This window comes from Podarcis bocagei (genome assembly GCF_964188305.1).
Source record: "Podarcis bocagei genome assembly, chromosome: 4".
NCBI classification, from domain to species: domain Eukaryota; kingdom Metazoa; phylum Chordata; class Lepidosauria; order Squamata; family Lacertidae; genus Podarcis; species Podarcis bocagei.
The window spans coordinates 19,065,096-19,084,468 of NC_138128.1; the positions used below are offsets into that span (position 1 = coordinate 19,065,096).

Sequence of the window (19,373 nt, forward strand, 5' to 3'; positions counted from 1 at the left end):
TTCAATCTTTTATGAACCACGTGCTGGGCCCTTTGCTCTACAAGAATTGCGTTGCCTTTCTAGATGATGTGTTGGTGTATTCTGAGAATGAGGAGCAACATGTGAGAGACGTCAGAGAAGTGTTGAGCAGACTGCAAGCCAACAGGCTGTGGGTCAAACTGGAGAAGTGTCGGTTCCATACCAAGGAGGTGGAATTCCTGGGGTACCGCCTGTCAGACAAGGGATTGGCCATGGATCCCGGCAAGGTACAGGCAGTGCTGGAATGGAAAACACCCAAAACCAAGAAGGATGTGCAGAGGTTCCTAGGGTTTGGAAACTTTTATCGTAAGTTCATCCGCAACTTCGCCCATCTGACGGCGCCCATCACTGACTGTCTCAGCAGTAAGAAGAAGTTTGTATGGACGGCGGAGGCGGAGCGAGCGTTTGAGGAACTGAAAAGGGCCTTCGCCTCTGAAGAACAACTTCTGCATGTGGATTTACGAAAGAAGCTAAGGGTTGAAACAGACGCATCTGACAGAGCCATAGGGGCGGTGCTTCTTCTGCAGCCGGGGAAGGAGGAGTCGGAGTGGCGTCCGTGTGCCTTCTTCTCGCGGAAGCTGAACAAATCCGAGAGGAACTACACGGTGTACGACCGAGAACTGCTTGCTATTCATGAGGCGTTCCGGAGATGGAGGCATCTGCTAGTTGGTGCACAACATAAAGTGCAAGTGTGCACGGACCATAAAAATCTAGAGTACTGGAGAACGGCGCGAGTGCTCAACCAAAGGCAGTTGAGATGGGCCCAAGAGTTCTCCAAATTTAACTTTGAGATTTGTTATGTGCCAGGCCCAGAGAATGTTAGGGCGGACGCTCTCTCACGCAAACCTGAATATTTGGAGGGGGAGGGAGCACCCGAAGAAACCCATATCATTCCAGAGGACCGCTGGGTGTGTGGGGCGACTTTGGTGGGGCAAAGGGAATTGGTAGAGGGTACGGTGCAGGATGCATACGCCCAGGGGAAACTCAGGGATCTCAGAGGGGAGGAAGACAAACCCGGTGGTTTTGAGGAGAGAAATGGGGCATTGTATTATAAGGGAGCGTTATATATACCTGAAGGGGAATTGAGGGAGAAAGTACTCAAGCAGCTGCACGATAGCCCCACAGCAGGGCACTTTGGGCAACACAAAACCATGTGGCTGGTTACCAGGGAATTTTGGTGGCCCAAGGTCAGGGAAGATGTGCGGGAGTATGTGAGAGGGTGTGAACAATGCCAAAGAGCCAAGGGGGAGAGGCAGGCGCCGGCTGGTTTATTAGAACCACTGCCCACACCTGAGAGACCGTGGGAAGCAGTGGCAATAGATTTCATGACTGATCTGCCAAGGTCTAGAGGGAAAACAGCCATCATGGTTGTAGTAGACCTGTTAACTAAAATGGCCCACTTCATAGCCTGCTCACATGCGGTTACAGCAGAAGAAACCGCCAAATTGTTTGTAGAGAATGTGTTTAGGTTGCATGGCGCCCCCTTGAGGGTGGTTTCAGACCGAGGGAAACAATTTACTTCCAGGTTCTGGAGGAAGCTCATGAGCTTACTGCATGTAGAGGTTAATTTCTCGACGGCCCGTCATCCTGAAACCAACGGGCAGGCGGAAAGAGCAAATGGGGTTCTCCAACAATATTTGAGGTGTTATGTTAATGACAGAGAGAATGATTGGGTGGAGAAGCTGGCGTTGGCAGAATTTGCCTACAACAATGCAGAGAACGTGTCCACGGGGATGAGCCCCTTTTTGGCTAATCACGGGTGCCATCCCAGAGCCTTCCCAGGGGGGGAGGGGGAGAACTGGAGCGTTCCAGCTGCAGAACAGTTCGTGGAAGAAATGGAAGCGATCCATCGCCAGCTCCAACTCAACTTAAACAGGGCTAAGGAGGAATATAAGAGGCAAGCAGACAAAAACAGAAGGGAAGGTGAAAGCATCAGGGTGGGGGACCAGGTGTGGCTGTCAACCCAAGGGTTGCCATTCAAAGGAGGTTGTAAGAAATTAAGACCCAAAAGGCTGGGTCCGTTTGAAGTCATACAGCAGGTCAATCCAGTGGCTTTCAGGCTCCGGTTACCGAACCACATGAAGCTGCACCCAGTTTTTCACAGGTCGTTGCTGTCACCGTATAGAGGAGACAGTGAGGGGAGGGTCACTAGGGGACCAGCAATGGAGGAGAAGGAACACAGCTACCATGTAGCGGAGATCCTCGATTCCAGGTGGAAGGGAGATCAAGTAGAGTATTTGGTAATGTGGGAAGGGGAACCGGAGTCGGAAAACACCTGGGTTAGGGCAGAGGATGTCAATGACGAGGTTTTAATAGAGACTTTTCATCAGAGGTTCCCACGTAAACCTCAGCCTGTAGCGAGGTTCCGAAGGGAATACTTTGCCACCACCGACGAGGAAGAGGAGTTGGAGGGGTTCCCAGATTCTGAAGAGGAGGAGGATTCAGCTGGCCAGGACGACGATCGATGGAGAGAATTGTTCGAGACGTCAGAAGATGAGGAAGATTCGTTTCGGGGTTTTAGCCCTTCACCTCCCAGGGGGGAGGAATTGGGAGGGGGTGAGGGGGGCCCTGGAGGGGAGGTGGATGTCAGGGAACTGCCATCAGAGCATCAGGTGGTGGAGGGACTCAGGCAGGATGAAAGAGACTCAACTGCTGAAGCAGGGACCAGCAGGGGGAGGAGTGGGTCTCTGAGGGAATGCGAGCAGGAGGGAGGGCTCAGGGAGGCTTCCAGCGAGAACAGTGGGGAGGTATCGGAGTCTCCCATAGGGAGACCCATACCTCGCAGGAAACTGTCACGCCGTGAGTCCAGGAGACGCGTTTCCGTTAAGGAACTTCTTTGCTGGAAACGCTTCCGCAGACAGCCACTGTCGGACACTACTAGTGACTAGAGCAGACATGTCTGAGGAGCTCCGTCACACACGGAGGTTTGTGGGGGCGCACAAACTCTGAGGGAGCACGTTTTCACGCACAAGCAGCTAATCAAACCCTCACACTTGTCTACTGCCTATTTAAGTTATTTTGCCTCCTTATGTATTTTCACCCGCTTCACAGTCCTCTTCACAACTCTGCTTTTTTTACAATATGGTTATACACAAACAATCTTATAAATGGAAATGTTTCTTGATGCGAAGAAGTGTTTTTCCCCTTGTTTTCATAATTCATGCCCTGCTTCATTCATCATGCTCCACGCTAGGGGTGGGTGAACTACAAGCTCGCAAAATCTACTTTGTGTTTCATTTTAATAGAACCCCAAGGTCAACCAGCTGGCGCCAAGTGCAAAATAATGGCTTCTAAAGAGGACTGGCATATTCTTAGAATTAAGGAACAGGGCACCACTGAGTGCATCTTAGCCCAGGAATTTGTTTTTCCGTCTCAGAAGTGAGCTCATGGACCTTCCACACAAAAATCCACTCTTGTTTTCTTTCAGTAAAGCAATTGCAAGTCAGATCCTTGTTGATCTACTGCAAATCACCCACAAACCAGCAGATCCTGATCAAGCTTCTCTTCAGTTGATTGTGGGCAGCCTTCCCACATGTGGAATCTACTTCATTTTTTAAAGGGAGTCTCAAGATCCACCACTTGAAGCCAGGTGTAAAAGACATACACTTAAAGCATTAAAGAACTCTGACCCCAGTACTTTGTTTTCAGTACAAACTAGTCCATTTACCACCAAAGCTGTTTTCATTCTGCTATATAATTGCAGGGGTGCGGGGGCCTCATTTTGTTGTTGCTATTATTATGATTATTTTTTTAAGAGAGTAAAAAATCTTTGCTGATATGCTGTGGAACATCCTTGTTTCAATCCCTGGAATCTCCAAATAGGATTGGGATATTTTGTACAGTGATTAAAACTTTATAATTAACCCTAACAGGAACCTTATGTTGAGAAGAGACAGTCTGAAATACTGGAGACCCAATGGTGGTCATTGTAGCTACTAGGAACAAGGATCTGGTTCAGTATATAATATTACACACACACACACACACACACACACACACACACACACACATATATATATATATATATATATATATATGCTTTCGTAGATTTTCACGGGTACAGGAATGTAGGTTTTGGTGTCTTCGGGTGTCTTCCCGTGTAAGAGTTGGGGTGTCTAGGCGACGTTTCGACGAGGTCTCACTCGTCATCTTCAGGCTGGTGCTTTCGGCTTCTTGTTACTCTGTTCTAGTAACAAGAAGCCGAAAGCACCAGCCTGAAGATGACGAGTGAGACCTCGTCGAAACGTCGCCTAGACACCCCAACTCTTACACGGGAAGACACCCGAAGACACCAAAACCTACATATATATATATATATATATATAAACACACACACACACACACACATATATACACACATACACACACACACAACACACACAAACACACAATGTGATTCCACCTTTGGGCAGTTTCAGTACTTGTGAAAGCATTTGTTTCCATCAGTTTTGGCTGGGCACACAGTTGATTGCCATCAGTTCCTTTCAGTAATGCCATCATCACAAAGCTAATCATCATAGCTTGAAAATGGGAGAGAGAAGCCTTATGTTTGCAAAGGTTTGTTAGAGATTTGTTTGCACATGCTGAAGTGATGGACAAGTTACAGGAGTCAGAGCACACCTGGAATACTGTGTCCAATTCTGGGCCCCACAATTTAAGAAGGATGTTGACAAGCTGGAATGTGTGCAGAGGCGGGCAACCAAGAAGATCAAGGGTCTTATGAGGAACAGTTGAAGGAGCTGGGTATGTTTAGCCTGGAAAAGAGGAGACTGAGAGGAGATATCTTAAAGGGTGTTACATGGAGGAGGGAGAATGCTTGTTTTCTCCTGTTCTGGAAGGTAGGACTCAAACCAATGGCTTCAAGTTGCAAGAAAGGAGATTCCGACTAAATATTCGGAAAAACTTTCTGACAGTAAGAAGAAGAGTTTGGATTTGATATCCCGCCTTTCACTCCCCTTCAGGAGTCTCAAAGCGGCTAACATTCTCCTTCCCCTTCCTCCCCCACAACAAACACTCTGTGAGGTGAGTGGGGCTGAGAGACTTCACAGAAGTGTGACTGGCCCAAGGTCACCCAGCAGCTGCATGTGGAGGAGCGGAGACTCGAACCCGGTTCCCCAGATTACGTGACTACCGCTCTTAACCACTACACCACACTGGCTCTCCAGCAGTGGAACAGACTCCCACTAGAGGTGGTGGACTCTCCTTCCTTGGATGTTTTTAAACAGAGGTTGGATGGCCATCTGTCAGGGATGCTTTAGCTGAGATTCCTTCACTGCAGGGTGTTGGACTAGATGACCCTTGTGGTCCATTCCAGCTCTAAGATTCTGTGATCTGAACCACACAAAGCCGGTTGAGAGAGGGGCAGAAGGGGGATGCGAAGTTGTTCTGGCACAGCAGCCGAGCACATGAAACACCATTGCATGAACCTCATATCAACGGTGCAATCCTGCTTCATTGACATGTTTCCCACAGAGAATGCATTAGTGAAGCAGCACACAGCTGGATTGAACCCTCTTGCTGGCTGCAGTTTAATCAGAAAGAAAGGATAGGAAGATGCACCATCTCCTTCCTCTGCCCCTATTTTGACTGTATATGCTAAAAAAAAACAACCTATAAATAAACATTAGCCCCACTCATTCTGGGGTGGCACCTGATCAGCTGATCCCTAGGTCAGGGTGGGGTCCTGGGTCAAGATGGTAGTGGCTGTGCACACTCCTAATACTAACAAATTATACTATCCATTTAAAAATCTTAGGATTCCTTGGTTTTTTAGGATTCTTAAAATTCCTGGGCACCTTTCAGTTAGTCGTGTATAAACTGGGCATCATTTTTGCTTAGCTCACAAAGTAAAAGCAGAAATTGACTCGTGTGTTCATGTTGCATCTCCTGTTGGTCTTTAGCCAGCTACTGGAATCACTTTAAAAGGCGGGTTGCCATGACCATAAATTTCGTCTGCGTGGCTTAGAAGGCATCTCACAGAGAAGCATGAACAATGAAATGGAAACCCTAGCGATACATGTGTGTGTGTAAGAAAGGACACCTTATGTTCAGCACAAAATGAAAGCAGCAAGACCTTCTAAATACCCTGCCCGAGGCAATTCATTACTTTAACAGGTTTGCTCTTGGAACGCCACTTTGAGGCTCATTTTCTTATCAGTTTGCAAATGTCATAATTATTGAATAGGCATTTAGCGAGTTGGAAGTGTGATGGAACCGAACCTCAAGTGCCACCTCATAAATTAGTGCCTATTGTGTGAAGCGATTTCAGAGCCATTCTTCCTCCTTGATGAACTTTGGGAGCTACGGCAAATGGTACTTTGCAGACAATAATGCATTTGCTGTGACAACAAATGTTTCCCCTTCTCAGTGTTGAAGAACACAAGAAGAGCCTCGCTGGATCCGACCAAAGGCCTATGTAGACCAGTGTCCTGCTGTCACAGTGGCCGGTCAGATACCCATGGGAAGCCGCAAGCAGGGTAAGAGTGAGGTGTTGTGGTTTTTTTTTTCAAGTTTGCATCTATTTGTGAGTGGAGTAGGAATTTTGTTTTGTAGTGAAGCTGATAGGTGATGCAATTAATAACAATACTTTTAAAAACTAGGAGAGACAAGAAATATGATTTAGTCGTCAGTCAGTGGGAGAAAACTGCAATGGGATAAAAGAATTCCAGTTCTGGAAAGAAAAATAGCATATTCTGATTCAGCCCTTGTAATGGCTGCCTTTAGCCTGCCCATACAAGTCCATACAATGTAGATGCTTATAATGGGGAAGGGTCAAAGAAAAGCAGATATTGAGCATGAGATGTGTTCACTTTTTATTTCTCTGTCGTGGTGCCTGCGTTTTTAATAGCTGCATAGACACAGATGTTTGACAGATATCGCCTTTCTTGGTATAAAGATGTTATGACAGGGACACTCTTCTAGGTAAGTCCTCACTGGCTGTGCAGTGTTTAATCCAACTCTGGAAAACATGGAGTTAAGTGCCATAGCCAGGAATAATTTGTGTTTGGGATCTTAAACCGAGTATGCCCACCTAGTCATCCATCTAGGTGGGTTGGAAAGGATTTGTGGATGAGGACACAATTGTTGGGTGCTGAAAATTGTATACCTGTGCCTGCACAATTTTCAAATGTGTTTGGATAATTACTTGAGTTTGGCGCAAGCTGTATTGCACACATGGCTTACAACAAGCCATGAAACTAGATGATTACTATTTCTAAAACTCCTTGAAAATGGATACTTAGATTACATACTTAGATGGTTAATGAGTGGGTTTGCCAGCTTCAACCATTACAAACGCTGCATTTAACATGCACCCGAGATGGTTTAGAAGTGGTAGGTAAATGATGTAGCATTAAGCGGGGGGAAACAGAAATAACATGAAATGGAGAATAAAAATAGGGGAAGTGGGGAAGTGGTTGAGAGAAACCATCCTGAGAGTCAAAGTTTTGTGAAATTAATGGTCTCTCTAGATCTCATTTTAATGCTGTTCTGTAGAAATGATTTATGCAGATCAGCCATGGTACTTGCAAGGCCAGGCCGCATACTTCCCCATCCTCCGCTCAGATAAAATACCAGTAAAGACACAACACAGTTGAATGGGATCTACTGTAATCAGGCAAAAACTTTATTGACTACAGATGAGGAGGTTTGGCATAGGCAATGGGTAACAGTGGCGTAGCGTGGGTTGTCAGCACCCGGGGACAGGCAAGTAATTTGCGTCCCCTAACCCATGGATTTGCGCCCCCCAACCCATGGATTTGTGCCCCTAACCCCCAGATGTTACGCCCGGTGCAGCTGGCCCCCCTTGCACCCCCCACGCTACGCCACTGATGGGTAACCATTTATTTCTGGCCCACCTGCCTGAAATGATGTCAGTGGCAACCAGACAGAGGGGAATCCTATGACTTACATCAAATAGGGGGATCCCTGCTGGGATTGCTGCCTCTAGTCAGCGGCGTAGCGTGAGTTGTCAGCACCCGGGGCAACACAAGTAATTTGCGCCCCCTAACCCGGGGCAAGGCAAGTAATTTGCGCCCCCCCAACCCCTAACCTGCGAGTTGCCGCTGGCGCTGCCGCCCAAACGACGCCGCTTGCCCGGAGGAGGAGGGGGGCAGAGAGGCGAGGAAAATGCAACATGGCCCAGCAGCTGCAGCAGCAGCGGCGGAGGCGGGGCTGTGAGGAGGGGCTGCGTGGCGCGCCCTCCGCGGCGAGCACTGAGAGCCGCTGCCTGCCGGGCGCCTTCAGCGCGGACGCGCGCACAGCTCGTAGGTTCCGCGAGACATGCGGCTCCGCTACAGCCTGCGCCCGAGGCTCTTCGGCGACTCCGGAGGCAGCGAGCGCGCCCCCCCAGATGTTGCGCCCGGTGCAGCCTGCCCCCCTTGCACCCCCACGCTACGCCACTGCCTCTAGTAGATGTGAGGCCCAAGCCCCCATCTGGAAATATGGCCAGAAGCAATTCCTTTGTGGGTCCCTTTAATTGGATAACTTGTTTCTGGAGGGGAAAGTGAGGGTACAACCCCCCTCCAGACAAGACTAAGGTTACCCAATGCTTAAACCACCAAAGTTGTGGTGATTGCTATGAGGCAGTCAAAAACCCCAAATCACAGCCAATTTGCAAATTCCTACCCAACCCCCAAAACATGGCGAACACCGCAGCCACGGCAAGGCCAATGCAAAATTAAAGGAGTGGGTGGGTTGATCTGATGAAGAAGAGCTGGGTGCCGGAGGCTGACACAGGCTGTTTAAATTCCCCAGGAGTGGACCTGAGGGGAGTCTGATTGTTCCCTCAAGCACACCCCCAAAGAGTCCTGCCCCCCGTGCCACCCTGCCATTGGCCAATTCGACAGGCTAGCGTGGAGCTAGATTTCAAGCTGGGAGTGCATGTTGAAGCTCATGCTCCAGCAAAACAGGCCCCTGGCATCCCAGCTCTGCATTGTCGGGATGCACTAGCTGTCCCACAAAGACGCCACACTCCAAAAAGGGGTAAGCGGACTCAATGCCGGATTTACGCATAAGCTAAACAAGCTATAGCTTAGGGATCCACTCTCAAAAAATTAAAGGGAAAAAAACCTGAAGGTACATTTCCAAAATGTAAGATAAAAAACAAATAAAATAAAACCTACATACAGCAACAGTGTTTTGTGTTGTGTAGGCTCCTATGATGTAAATAATGGACCCCACCTCCTAGCCTGCTCCCTAAAATATCACTGGTTTGCTCATATAGGGTGCCTACATTCTGCATGTCCAAATGCAGGTCCATAAATTACCATATAGCATATATTCAACACAAAAATACAGCAACAATTTGTTGTTGAAAGTGAGATGAGCACCGCAACCCCAGAGTCGGTCATCTTACCCTGATGTTGGGAAAGATTGAGGGCATAAGGAGAAGGGGATGACAGAGGACGAGATGGTTGGACAGTGGTCTTGAAGCTACCAGCATGAGTTTGACCAAACTGCGGGAGGCAGTGGAAGACAGGAGTGCCTGGCGTGCTCTGGTCCATGGGGGTCACAAAGAGTCAGACACGACTAAATGACTAAACAACAACAACATGGACAGCTGGACATATAAAGGGCCCCACTACCTTCAGTAGCTTAGGGCCTCATCAAACCTAAATCCAGCCCTGAGAGGACTTTTCCCAGGTAATATAATCCAATAAATATAACATTTCTACCAATTCCTATTGTTAAGTTCATTCAGGGCATGGAGCGCTGCTCTTTCTAGATGGGCTTTTGGTCTGATCCATCTGTTCTCCCTCTCTCTCACACACACACATGACTTGAAACCTGAATAAAGGTTATATTCAGAAGCATTATCTGAGGAAGAAAAAGCATGTGAGGAAATCAAATGACTGATGGAGATGCCTATATTAAAATGTTGACATTTATTCTTGTCTGAAGACAGCAGATTTTAATAGGATAAACATGTCAAACAATTGACGCTAACTATACTGGCAAGCAGTTAGTATGGCTAACTGACCGGGGGAAACAGACCTAGTTTTTTTTTTTTTTACTTTTAATTGTAAAATGGCCAGGAGAGAGCAGAAGCCATTCCTCACCTCCACCTAATAAACGAAAACCTCTAAAAGGGTTACATAAAGCAAAAGAAAATATCCGTTAAAAACATACTGATAAAAACCAGTCATTAAAAACAAGTTGGCATAACATATGTCAAAATGTAAATAAAATCAGCAGTTTTAAAGCAAATGTGCACAGTACAAATGCACGTAAAAAAAGAGCCAAAGTTGTTTTGTACATTGACAGGCCAACATAAAGAAAAGGTTGTTGACTCAGTGGTGCTCATCAAATCTCAGGTGCTGACTTTTCTTGGTGAATCATTGATCCCCTTTCCTCTTGTCTCTATCATCCTTCCCTCAGAGCCCTCTAGCCTTTTCCAGAATAATGCACGCTACATGGAATTGAGTCTGAAGGCACTTCAACTGCAGAATGCAGTGCCTGGTATGTTCAGTTTACAAAACCACCAGGGCCTAGATGTTTATATTGGTGCAACCACCTCCCTAGCTGGTTTACTGCTTCTATTTTTTTATTTATTTTATTTTAATATTGCTCGTCTTAGTCTTCTTGCATGCTTGCTTGCTTTGCATGTGTGGTCTCCTCATCTGGAAATTATTTCTGAAGGAAGCCTTCTTGCCTCTAGTTTCCTTGAGTCTGCATGTTAACCATGCCAGCATCCTCTTGGCCTTGGGGTCCCTTCCCTGATCTGCTGCATACATTCTGGCTGAGCGTCTATTATTACAAACATTCTGGAGAGTTTTGACCATGTTCTCTTTCCCCTCACTCCCCCCCCCACCAAAAAACAACCCCCTCAGTGAAGTCTTGTCACAAACAATCCCGGCATCAGATCAGGAGAAGGGCTAAGGCTCAGTGGCAGAGCATCTCCTTTGAATGTAGAAGGTCCCAGGTTCGATCCCAGGTCAGGCTGGGTATTTGCCCTGCCTGAAACCATAGAGAGCTTGTCAATGTAGGCAACAGATCAATAATAGTGTTGGGAATAAGGCAGCTTCCTATGTTCCAGTTTGTGGGGCGAGAGACAGAGATGGGTGTAGAAAAATGGTTTGACAGGCAAGCAAGCAAACAAAATGCAGAAAACAAGGGAGAAAGATGGGACAGATGTAGGAAGACATTAATGCCAGCTCAGGTATTGTTCACTCCTTTGTGTATTAACAGGAGACGATAGAGTGGAGCCTTGCCTCCATTCTCCTGGGCAATTCTGAAATATCCTAAAAGGGCAATGCAACCAGGTGTGCAATGTCTCCTCCCTCCCTACAGATGTTTGCACTGTACACATGGTCATCAGAGGCTGAGCTGCACAATGTGACCCTGCTCCTTGCTCCTGTGTTGCTGTTTAAGGTACCCAAGAATGCCCAGAGCCCAAAGTTCAGGTAGATATATCTACAGCATGTGTCAGAGGCTTCAGGGGCAATGGAGAGAAAGAGAGATTCTTCCACAAGCCACTGATTAAATAGCTACGGCCTGAGAGGGAAAGGGCTGTGTGCATGAGAATTTGCCAGCCGAAACCTTGTCTGCAGGCTCAGGTCTGTGTTTTAGCACATTAGCAATGGCCAAATAATCCTGAGGTGCTGAATGAAGTGCCTCCACGAATCAATTATTTGCGCCACTAAAGACGTGGAAGTAGTTTGAAAATGCTTTCCTATCAGGTGGTATTATGTTTATATTGCATATGCCACCCTGAATGTACAGGGTTGCATTGAATGTAGTGCCAAGGACTACATTTCTGCTTGCCTGATGGAACGATCGGGCCCTGCCACCCCCACTGGGTTTTTTCTGGGGAGGGTTTCCCCTGACCCTCAGGAACAGATTTAGGGAGGTCACAGGAGTGCACAAGGGGAGGAGAGGGGGGAAGTCCCATTGTAGTAGTGGGCATCACTGCACTGGTTTCTGCTAGTGCAACAGGTTTAATCGAATACACCTGATGATGATGATGATGATGATGATGATTCATACCCACCCATCTGGCTGGGTTTCTGGGCGGCTTCCAGCAAAATATTAAAATACAATAATTCATCAAATATTAAAAGCTTCCCTAAACAGGGCTGCCTTCAGGTGTCTTCTAAATGTCAATTAGTTGTTAATTTCTTTGACATCTGGTGGGAGGACATTCCACACAGCGGGCGCCACTACCGAGAAGGCCCTCTGCCTGGTTCCCTGTAACTTTGCTTCTCGCAGTGAGGGAACTGCCAGAAGGCCCTCGGGACTAGACCTTAGAGTCCGGGCAGAACGCTGGGGGTGGAGTTGCTCCTTCAGGTATACTGGGCCGAGGCTGTTTAGGGCTTTAAAGGTCAGCACCAACACTTTGAATTGTGCTCGGAAACATACTGGGAGCCAATGTAGGTCTTTCAAGACGGGTGTTATGTGGTCTTGGCGGCCGCCCCCAGTCACCAGTCTAGCTGCCGCATTTTGGATTAGTTGTAGTTTCTGGGTCACGTTCAAAGGTAGCCCCGTGTAGAGCGCATTTACACAGCAGTAAATATAAATTGTGTGAGAGTTTCACATGTACTGGAAGCTTGAAAACAGGGGGCAAAGTATTGTCTGAGCTGATTTTAACAGCTCCCAGGAACCTGGTGAGATCTGAACGGTTGAAAGAGACCCCATAGGTCACCTTGTCCAAACTTTATTGAAAGTATGATCAAACTAGAAGATAAGGGAACCTTATTCCTGACTTTTCCTTGGAGATTTACACCAGGGGTATGGAAGTTCAAGAAATTGTTGGACTGCTACTGCCATCAGGGCTCACCCACACTTTGCTTTTCCCGCACCTGCAGACCCTCCAAAAATGTCCCTATTTTCCAGGGACAGTCCTGGATTTACAGAAGCCAACCCAGTTTCTGATTTCATCCCGGAATGTCCAGAGTAGCTGGGGTAACCCAGTCAGATGGGTGGGGTATAAATAGAATATTATTATTATTATTATTATTATTATTATTATTATTATTATTATTATTACTTACTTACTTACTTACTTACTTACTACTAGATAGGAGGCCCTTATCTTTATTAAAGAGCTGTAGGAGGGTATGCGCCTAGGAAGAATGGGTCTGAACAATTTTCTAGGCATGGGTCTGAGTGGTTTTTCCATTTTCAACGCTACTTTCCCCAGGAAAACCTACTCTTTACTGCTGAATCAGAGCAAACATCAAAATCCACAGGAAACCTGATTGACGTAAAGAGCGGTAAAGAGTAGGTTTATTCAGGGGGAAGCGGCGGGAGAAGCAGAAGTGTTGACAAGGTACAACAGGAGCAGCACTTCAGCAGAATCTTGAGGGTCACAGGTCCCCCCTCCACTCCTGATTGATGCAACCCTTAATAATCTGTTCTATTGAAAAACTAACTAGGCAATGACAGTGCTATTTCTTAATGCAGTTTCTAAAGAGGGAAGGGCATTTGGGGAGGCTTTGCTCCACTAGAAATGTTTCCTGAAACACAGTTTTTCTTCCATCTCACCTGTTGTATAGCTATAAAACTGCTAGCACATTTGCAAAGCTAAGCAGGATCCCATAGGGTTTCAAACTGGAAGGGGAGCCATATGTTGAGATTCCTGCATTGCAGGGGGTTGGACTAGATGGCTCATGAGATCCCTCCCAAGTCTACAGTTCTACGATTCTATGCTTCATACTGTATATCACATAGCTCCTCTCCTGCCTGTACCGTGGTACCTCGGGTTAAGTACTTAATTAGTTCCGGAGGTCCGTTCTTAACCTGAAACTGTTCTTAACCTGAAGCACCACTTTAGCTAATGGGGCCTCCCGCTGCCGCCGCGCTGCCAGAGCACGATTTCTGTTCTCATCCTGAAGCAAAGTTCTTAACCTGAAGCACTATTTCTGCATTAGCGGAGTCTGTAACCTGAAGCGTATGTAACCTGAAACGTATGTAACCCGAGGTACCACTGTACTAGCAAAATGTTCTTGCAGAGGTGGGGGGACAATATTATGTAAGGCTAGGGAAAGTTCCTGGAATCAGATGCAGATGAGCGGAAGAAAACAGCAATAACCTTCTCTCGTTGGGGTGCAGGCCAATCCTCTAGCTGTTTCATTGGCTGCAATCCTCTTTTCAAAAGTGAGAAAAAATGTGAGTCATTCTGAGCGGCTGCTGTCACTGCCGCTTTGGTGGGAACAGCCTTCTTTGATCCTCAAAAGCATGAATTCCTCTGCTAGCTGTAACCTTTTCCTGGTTGCCCGCCAATCTCTGCACTGAGAGAATAGGACATGAAAGCGCCATCTGGGGGAACCTGCAGGCCTCTGCAGAAAATGAAACCAAGGCCAGTTATTATGACAGAATATGAGATTCATCAGCTTCTTCAGTGGGTGGGAAGCTTGAGTTCTCAGTTTAGATTAAAAATCAACCCATGCAAAGCAGATTCTGTAGCGTGCATGGTGTAAATGAGTGAATTCAGAAGCTATGTACCTCATCACAGATCTCTGCTGGAGGCCCTCACAAAGATGTTTAATTGGTAAATATTTGGGAAACAAAGATTTTTGCATCGAGGAGCAAATTTCAGCTGAGCTAAATTAGTGTGTCTTGAATGTTATGAAATCACACTTCTTTCTTCCCTATGTTCTGATCTTCTCTGTGGGGGTCTGCACACAAATGTAAGCGTTACCACTGTTACCACTGTTACCAGTCTCAGCATCTTAAAAAAAAGTATATCCTCGTGAAAATTGATTGATATTTTAGCAAGGGTTTCCCAAATATTCCTCTTTTTTTTTTGTTTGGAAAGGCAACCTTCCCTAATAGTATGCAATTTTCCTATGCTGGTTTCACAAAAAATATGCATTTCATGCATAATTACTTTGTATATGCATTTTTATAAACATTACTTGACTTGAGAAATGCTTTACATTTTGGAGAAGTGTGATTTTTTTAAAGGAAGTTTGTGTTTCAGTTTGTGCATTGTATTGGAAAGAGTGAATTTGGTAGTTTTGCCTTTAAATGTGACCTGAATAAAAATAATAATAATAAAACTTCTCCCTTCCCCAATGGTGGCTGCCATTTTGTTTTTCCCATTTTTTTTTTTTTTTTTTTTTTTTTTTTTGCGTGTGAAGTACAGCATTGCTCTGGGACTTTAATTTGATGGAAGAACTGGTGGCCACCTCAAAGATCATGCTCACCTGTGGGGTGCAATATTTTTCTTGGGTGTCATTCCTTTCCCCAAATGCCGTGGAATGACACTACACTGGGGCATTCTGGGGGGAAATAAATGTCGGCTGCCAGGAGTGACTACCAGTGTCTGTTCTACCAGTTTCCTTTTGTATCAAATGCTTCTTTCTTAATCATAAATTAGAGGGGAATGAACCAAGTGGGCAACCACTTTATTCTGCTATTCATTGCAAAATAAATGTACATCCCTATATCTCTACTTACAGGAAGCTTTACCTTAAATGCATATAACAAACACACCCTGGGACATTGTTCATCCAACTGCATGTTCATAATTGCCTGCTGAAATCATGGAAGTATTTATACCACAAATGTTCTGGAGTGGTATGGTGCTTCACATTTCTTGTGCTATTGGGCAAAAGTGCCGCTCCAGAGAGAGTGACATTGTCGAACAACTAATGCAGCAGAATGATGGGTGCATGGTTCAGTATAAACCCACAACTAATGTGCGTTGGCGCTGTGGTCTAAACCACTGAGCCTCTTGAGCTTCCTGATCAGAAGGTTGGCAGTTTGAATCCACTCAGTGGGGTGAGCTCCTGTTGCTCTGTCACAGCTCCTGCCAACCTAGCAGTTCAAAAGCACACCAGTGCAAGTAGATAAATAGGTACCACTGTGGCGAGAAGGTAAACAACGTTTCCATGTGCTCTGGTTTCCATCAAGGTGTTCCGTTGTGCTAGAAGCGGTTTAGTCATGCTGGCCACATGACCCAGAAAGCTGTCTGTAGACAAACGCCAGCTCCCTCTCCCTGAAAGTGAGATGAGTGCAGCAATCCCATAGTCGCCTTTCACTGGCGTCAACCGTCCGGGGTCCTTTACCTTTTTTACCTTTTACCCGTGCCAATGACATGTTGCAGAATACACTTGTGAAAAAACAACAACCCATCAGTCTGGAAGGGCGCTCTCAAATATGAAGTAACAAAGTCTTGGCTGTGCTATATAAAGAAGCCTGAACAGTGTAAACTCTATCTATATGTTCTATCTATAAGCCCTATCAGTTTAATCAGAGTTAAATTCATGAGCTGTATCTGTCTACATAGGCACGTAACTGTAGGATGAGAGGATTTCCTTGTCAAACACAACCAATCAATTTTTAGAGAGAAGTACAGAACAGATATGTTCAAGGTTGCTGTGTTCTAAGGCAGCCTTCCCCCAACATGGTGCCCTTGAAAACTACATGTCCCACCAGCTTGCACAGGGTGTCAGGCAATATGGGAGTTGTAGTCCAAAATAATCAGGAGAGCACCACATTGAGGAAAGCTGTTCTAGGGCAATGGGATTCTGGTCAAGGTGATCAATCAAAGAGGATTTAAGATAAGAGCAGAAAGGTTGCTAGGTCCTTTGGAGGTCATGCAGGCCTAAAAGAAGGTCATTAATTTTTGCTTTCCTCCCAGTTGGCCCTTGGTATTATCTCAATCTAGAGTTTAACATGAGTTTTAAGATTGTATTAATCCATGATAAATGTTTATCTGAATGAACCCTTAGGAAAAGAAGGACTGCTGGCAATGAATCTATAGTTCTCTCCCCTCCCCAATTGTTTTAGAAACCCTCAGCTTTGAGACGACAGGGAGAAGGCAGATAATTTGCCAACAGTTCTGTTTCTGTGACGGCAAATCCATCATTCCAACTCAACTTAGTATGTTTGAGATACTTGAAGTTTGCGGTTGTATTGTTACAAATCTGCTTCGATTAGGTTTACCATGATATGACTTTGTGGTTTTTTCCCTGTATTTCAATGAAAAGTCTCCTGGATTAATGTGCCCTCAAAGCTCTGTAAGCTGCTTTCCCTAAATGTGCTTTATAGGGATAATTCGTAAAACTGCATGAGATAAAACATTAATTATTGCTATGAAAACGGGACTGCATTGTTTTGCACCAATCTGTTTTGATGCGCTCCTCCACTTCTTTACATGCATCCAAACAATCTGGGTGAAACTGAAAAGAAACTCAAAACATCACAAGCCTGTTTTTAACTGCAAATGAAAACCAGGAAATAAAACATCCTTTGTTCGTTTTATCAAGCGCACTCCAGCGTGCTTCATTCTGCACTGCCTTCCAACTTGCTTAAAACATGTACAAAATGGGTGCTCCAATTTCAATCGGATAATACTTTAAATCTCCTTTGTGCGAAACTCATGGAGCAGGCTCAGAAAGAGTTTGTCAGTTCATCGCCTAATACACTTTGGGCAAGGCAGCATATGCTGATGGTTCAATGGTAAAGGTTGAATATTCGGTTTTGTGCCATGGAAGGCCTCAGACCCTTTTTCGGAATGAGGGCCACACTTCCTCGCGGGCCACTTTCTAGGGGCCACGTTGCAAATGGTGGGTGGGGCCAGGCAAAAATGGGCAGAACAAGGGATGTGACTCTTACAGCAAGCGATATTCCAGAAGTTGGAGGTTTCTACACGCACACTTCTCCACCCTAGCAAACACAAAACATTGCAGCCAGATAAAAGCATTCAAGGAGGGCATGGGCAAAGGATATGTGGTGTCCTGTGGAGAGGTTCAAGGGCTGGGCAAAGACACTTGGAGGACCAAATTCAGACCACAGGTGCACATCCACATATAAAAGGGGGGGGGGGACAATTTCTCCACTCCAACTGTTTTCAAACAAACTGCACACTTTAAGTCAGGGATGGGGCAGCTGCAGGTCTCTAGAATTTGTTGAACTACAATTCCCATCATCCTTGTTTACTGACCATGCTGGCTGGGGGTGCTGGGATGTGGGGTCCAACTGCATCTGAAGGGTCACAGGTTCTCCCATCTGTCCTTTGGGTGCATATACAATTGATGCTTCATGTTCTGCCCTTGGACAGACCATCAGCTTGTGCCAAGGGGCACATATTATTTTATTATTTCATTCCTCATTTATGTCCCACACCCTAGCAACCATGAAGCACTAGCTAAGATAATACACTTTGAAAAAAGGAACAGGACACCTTATCTTAGCTCAAGAATTTTTTTCCGTTTCAGAACCGAACTCACCATGCTTTCACGTGAAAATACATTTGGGGTTCCCACCTAGCTTTCTTTCAGCAGCGGATACCAATCTACTGTCTGCCCACCATGACCCAAAGCCGCCCATCTCCTTCATTACATGTTGCGGTGTAGGGGTTGGGGTATTAAACTAGGACCTGGGAGACCAGAGTTCGAATCCCCACTCAGCCATGAAGCTCATTGATCTCAGGCATTCACTGTCTCTCAGGCAGACCTATCTCACAGGGTTGTTGTAAGGATAAAAGTTGAGTTTGTGGGAGAAAGTGGGATATAAGTCACAAATGAATGAAAGTTGTGGTTTTCAGACTCAAAACCAGGAGGAGAGAGCAAGTCAGTCACTCACATCGCTTCTCCGTCTGCACACTGCCTTAGTTTCTGATCATAAAATCAACACTATTCTTTTAGAAGTTCTAATATTTAATACATCACAAGTGTTTGCGAAATGTGGAGATTATTAAAAATTTTATAATACAATATGCCGCTGTGTTTATATATTAATACATTGGAACTCGTTAGCAACGACTGTTGTTAAGTAAGCTGTTAAGATGTCTAATGTTGTGGTGTGAAGAGGTATGCTTGGACTGGTTCCAGTTTCTTTTATGGATCATTATTATTTGAATGACATGAGTGTGTTTACTGAAAGACTGATTAACGACTAGCTTTGACTGACCTCTGTGGAAATGCTCGCTTTGTAAAGAGAAATTAGAGGAGTGTGTTTATTTCAATCCCTAATGCAGAGAGAATAATTGTTGAGGGTGAATAAACACAGGGCCTAATTGATTACTTAGACAGCAAGAAACCCAATTAGGGGAAATGAAAAGAAGAAGGGATTCAGGACAGTTTGATTAATTTATTGGGGATCAATCTCTCTTAAAGGCTAAATATTGCTTTGCAATGATCAACACTCTTCGGCACATGGAAAGGTATACATAGGTGGTCCTGACACAAAGTGGGCTGCTTCGGGTGATAGTTTCTGGGCAACAATATATTTTGCATTTGTTTGTATCTTTTAAAAAAACAAGTTACTGAAAGAAAGTTGTGAGGAAGCTACATATATTTGATAGCATGGTGTGAGTATCTCTTCCTTATCCCCTGAGGAGTGGGGGCAGGGGCTAGTCTAGTAGTGGACTGTGGGGTCTCAGATTTCACCACCGCCCTATGTGTTGC

The 19,373-nt window shown here is 45.6% G+C and overlaps 1 long non-coding RNA gene across 2 annotated transcripts in view; it reads right to left on the reverse strand.

Annotated features, from left to right (window-relative positions):
• The window catches only part of LOC308585180, a 59,440-nt gene that overhangs the window by 22,048 nt on the left and 18,019 nt on the right, over positions 1-19,373 (reverse strand). Inside the window, exon 3 of one of the 2 annotated variants that reach the window (XR_014007122.1) lies at positions 13,229-14,294. The exons of the other annotated variant lie outside the window; for it this stretch is intronic. This is a non-coding gene — a long non-coding RNA (uncharacterized lncRNA). Of the gene's footprint in view, positions 1-13,228; positions 14,295-19,373 lie in introns of those variants that run through there. 2 annotated transcript variants of the gene reach the window in all.